The sequence below is a fragment of the Hibiscus syriacus genome, unplaced genomic scaffold (assembly GCF_006381635.1).
Source record: "Hibiscus syriacus cultivar Baekdansim isolate YM2019G1 unplaced genomic scaffold, ASM638163v2 tig00111402_pilon, whole genome shotgun sequence".
Lineage (NCBI taxonomy): Eukaryota > Viridiplantae > Streptophyta > Magnoliopsida > Malvales > Malvaceae > Hibiscus > Hibiscus syriacus.
The window spans coordinates 8,808,322-8,812,574 of record NW_024063082.1 but is presented as its reverse complement, the minus strand read 5'-3'; the positions used below and the strand labels follow the sequence as shown (position 1 = coordinate 8,812,574).

The 4,253-nt window shown below is 41.1% G+C and overlaps 1 pseudogene; it reads left to right on the top strand.

Moving 5' to 3' along the window:
- Window positions 1-2,415: 2,415 nt before the first annotated feature.
- Window positions 2,416-3,486, top strand: LOC120161831 (annotated as a pseudogene).
- Window positions 3,487-4,253: the final 767 nt, after the last annotated feature.

The following is a 4,253-nucleotide window of genomic DNA, read 5'->3' as shown; positions in this document are numbered from 1 at the left end:
CTGTAAAATGCCTCTGAATCCCATGCTCCTTACAGAATTATAGGAACTGTGAATCTGTGTACTCCGTACCATTGTCAGACCGCAAACACTTGATTTTTCGTCCTGTTTGGTTTTCTACCTCAGCTTTCCACAGCTTGAACTTCTCAAAAACTTCAGATTTCTGTTTCAAAAAATGCACCCAAACTTTCCGTGAAAAATCATCAATAAAAGTAACATAGTACCTAGATCCACCCAAAGACGATGTCGTGGAAGGCCCCCATACATCAGAATGCACATAATCAAGAATCCTTTGAGTTGTGTGCTTCGCAGTCTTGAAACGGACTTTAGTCTGTTTACCAAGAACACAATACTTGCAAAAATCGAGCTTACAGCTTTTGACACCATGCAACAAGTTTCTCTTGTGTAATTCTGCCATACCACGTTCACTAAGATGAGCAAGGCGCATATGCCACAATTTTGTCGTATCATCACAGGACTCAACAGAGTGAACTCCACCTGCAACGGTACTCCCTAACAATCTGTAGATATTCCCTGCAGTCATCTTGCCTTTCATCACAGTCAATGCTCCTTTAACAATCCGAATGGTTTCCCTATCCTCGTCAGCCTTAGGGATAAAACCATTCTTGTGCAAAGTGCCCAAGGAAATCAAATTCTTCTTCAAGTCTGGGATATGTCGAACACCACTCAACGTCCGAACGGAGCCATCGTGCATCTTAATTCTGACATCACCAATACCAACAATATTGCAACATCGATCATCACCCAAATAAACCGAACCAGAATTAACCGGCCTGTATGTCGAAAACCATTCCCTATTTGGCGTGATGTGATAAGAACATCCAGAATCAAGAATCCAAGCATCCGTCAATTGTGTCGTTGAAATAGAAAGCATATCACCCTCACTGCAATCAGAAGTATCATCCTCGACCACGTTCACAGACTTGGATGAGCCATCACGCTTCTCATCAGTCTGCTTTTTCAACTTCGGACAGTCTCGCTTCATATGTCCCACCTCCTTGCACTTGTAACAGTGAATCGTCTTCTTATCCCTGGATTTGGATCTGGAATTCCGCTTCCCGGACCCTGCCTTCTCTGGCTTCTGTCCACGATCTCGATTACCCTTGACATATAAGCTATCGGCTTGAGAGCTTTCTCCTGCATTCTGCTTCCGCTGGTTGTGAGCCAACAAGGCTGCAGTAATCTCCTCAACGTTGATAGTCTCTTTCCCATATGTAAGAGTAGTCACCATGTGTTCGTAAGAGGAAGGCAACGAACACAACAGAATCATCGCTCTGTCTTCATCCTCAATTTTCACATCAAGCCGAGCCAGATCAGAAACGATTTGATTGAAGACATTCACGTGTTGCGCCAAATCGTGATCGTCCTGCATCTTCAGCCCATACAGCCGCTGCTTCAGATACAGTTTTGTCGTTAAGGATTTGGACATAAACTGACTTTCCAACTTCCTCCAAATTTCGTCTAGAGACGATAGATGCATGACGTGATACATGACCTCGTCCGCCAAGCATAATCGTATGGTTCCTGCCGCTCGCTGCTGCAATTCTTCCCAATCTTCCTCATCCATCGACGCCGGCTTTATAGGTCGCAAAGCCTTCAAGATCCCTTGCTGCGCCAATAGATCCTTCACCCTCGTTTGCCATAATCCGAAGTTACCCTGACCATCAAATTTCGCGACTTCGAATTTTGCTCCTGACATCTGATACCAATTGTTGACGAAAACGGGTAAAGAAAACGAAAGAACACGAGAATTTTACGAGGTTCGGCAATGTGCTTACGTCCTCGGTGCCTAGGCGGCGCTAGAATTTTATTCAATGATATTTTAGGTCTAGGTTACATCTCTATTTATAATAGAAAACCCTGATACATAATTACAAAATCAACCATGTACCGTACCGCGGGGGCGTAGCCCCCGCACCCCCAACCCACATAATTTGTAACCCCACAACGAGACTTTCTTTGTAAGGACAGTTGATGTTCGCTTTGCTCACTCCGCTCTATCTCCTGTCCTCTTTACTGGTATATTTATGAGCCATACCTAACATAATTTGACATGGTTTATAATATGACATATACATTGGCAGCTTTTGCTGGGATATGGTGAACTGAAAATAAAATGTGATAATTAAAATATATGATTGAACTTGAATTGGATTACGCGCCAAGATGAAACCTGAATGAGTAAATTGAGAACAGGGGAAATCTCACTGCTGTAATTAGCAAGAGATGGAAACTGCATTAATTAAAGTGATAATAATAATCTGGGATCTGCAAAATTTTCCACTTTTTTTTACAGTATTAGGTTATATATTCCCTCTCTTTTTTCTCTCACTTCCACTCCATAAATACAACCAGTGTCTCCTTCTCCTCATTCATCCTCTAGCTTTCTAGCCTCTGTTTCTTTACTCAAATATGGCAATTTGGGGTATTATCTGCTTCCTTCTCATTTTCCAATCTGTTGAAGCTAGAGTCCCCGGTGTTTACTCCGGTGGTGCCTGGCAAAGTGCTCATGCTACTTTCTATGGTGGCAGTGATGCATCTGGAACAATGGGTAATTAAAAAAATTATCTTTTTTTTTTATTTAAACCAAGAAAATGCTTTAAACCTGTTTTAATGATTTTTAGGTGGAGCTTGTGGCTATGGGAATCTTTACAGCCAAGGGTATGGAGTCAACACAGCAGCTTTGAGCACTGCTCTTTTCAACAATGGGTTCAGCTGCGGTGCCTGCTTTGAGATCAAATGCGCCAGTGAACCACAATGGTGCCATTCTGGTAGCCCTTCCATTTTCATCACCGCCACCAACTTTTGCCCTCCGAATTATGCTCTTCCCAGCGACAATGGAGGCTGGTGCAATCCTCCTCGCCCTCACTTCGATCTCGCCATGCCCATGTTCCTTAAGATTGCCGAGTACCGAGCCGGCATTGTCCCGGTCTCTTACCGCAGGTAAATTACAAGACTTTTAAATCTGAAACCTGTTTTCCCCGCGTTATCTAACATTTCCTGAGAATCAAACAGAAAAAAAAATAATTCATTTTTTTGTAGGGTGCCATGCCGGAGAAAGGGAGGAATAAGGTTCACAATCAACGGTTTCCGTTACTTCAACTTGGTCCTAATCACCAACGTGGCAGGCTCCGGCGACATCGTGAGGGCAAGCGTGAAAGGTTCGAAAACAGGGTGGATGAGCATGAGCCGAAACTGGGGTCAAAACTGGCAATCCAACGCCGTTTTGGTGGGGCAATCTCTTTCATTCAGGGTCACCGGCAGTGATCGTAGGACCTCTACTTCATGGAACATTGTCCCTTCCAATTGGCAGTTCGGGCAAACGTTCGCCGGCAAAAATTTCAGGATCTAATTATAACTTTTATAACTAAGGGAAGGTTTTTTGGGGTTTGACACTTTGTATTTACTTTCCGGACAAGTGTGGGGATGTGTGTGGTTAATATAGTTTTGACAGTAAGGGCAAATGAGTTCTTACTTCTTTATGTAATGGGCTTTTTTACTTTTTCCTTTTTTTGGGGTGAAATGAATTAGGGGGCTGATGTGGCTTGGAAAGAAGTCGTAGCCCGCAGCTTTCATACTTTTTCTTTGTATTGTTGTTTAGTTTAATGAAAAGAAAGTACGCTTACCAAATAAGAATATTAATTTAGTAGGATGATGCATTAGATATCTTATGTGAAATTAAGAGTTCAAATTTTGACATTTATGCACAAGGAAAATTGGGTTGAAATGATGGCCTTCATAATGAACCTTTGTAAAATCGAATTGAGATTAGTCGATTAATAAATCGAATACTAGTGTTTAATTCAAAAGAAAAGTATGATTAACTTACTAATGTTTGTGGATCTAAGTAGATTTAGATTTGAATTTCGTTGTTTTGTCTACTTCAAACATGAAATATATATAGGAGTATAAAAAAAAGTCTTGGTTGTTTTCTTAAAAAAGTTGACAATGAAGGGGGCAAAGAGATTCCTCATGCAATTTGCAATTGTCTTTTTTTGGACTGCCCAAGGCTAAGACTAAAAAATGGATATTTTGATGTACTTTTCCTTTGATTTTCACATTAATACCTACGCATGTTAATTGGAGTTGAATTCATCTTCCAAATGTTAATTAAACTCAAAAGATTTGATTTGGATTAACATAACTAAAGACCCACAAATAATGTTAATATCGATGAAGTGACAACCTCCATGTATCTTCAAAGTTCAATGAGGTGTATTTAGAGGTGGTAACCT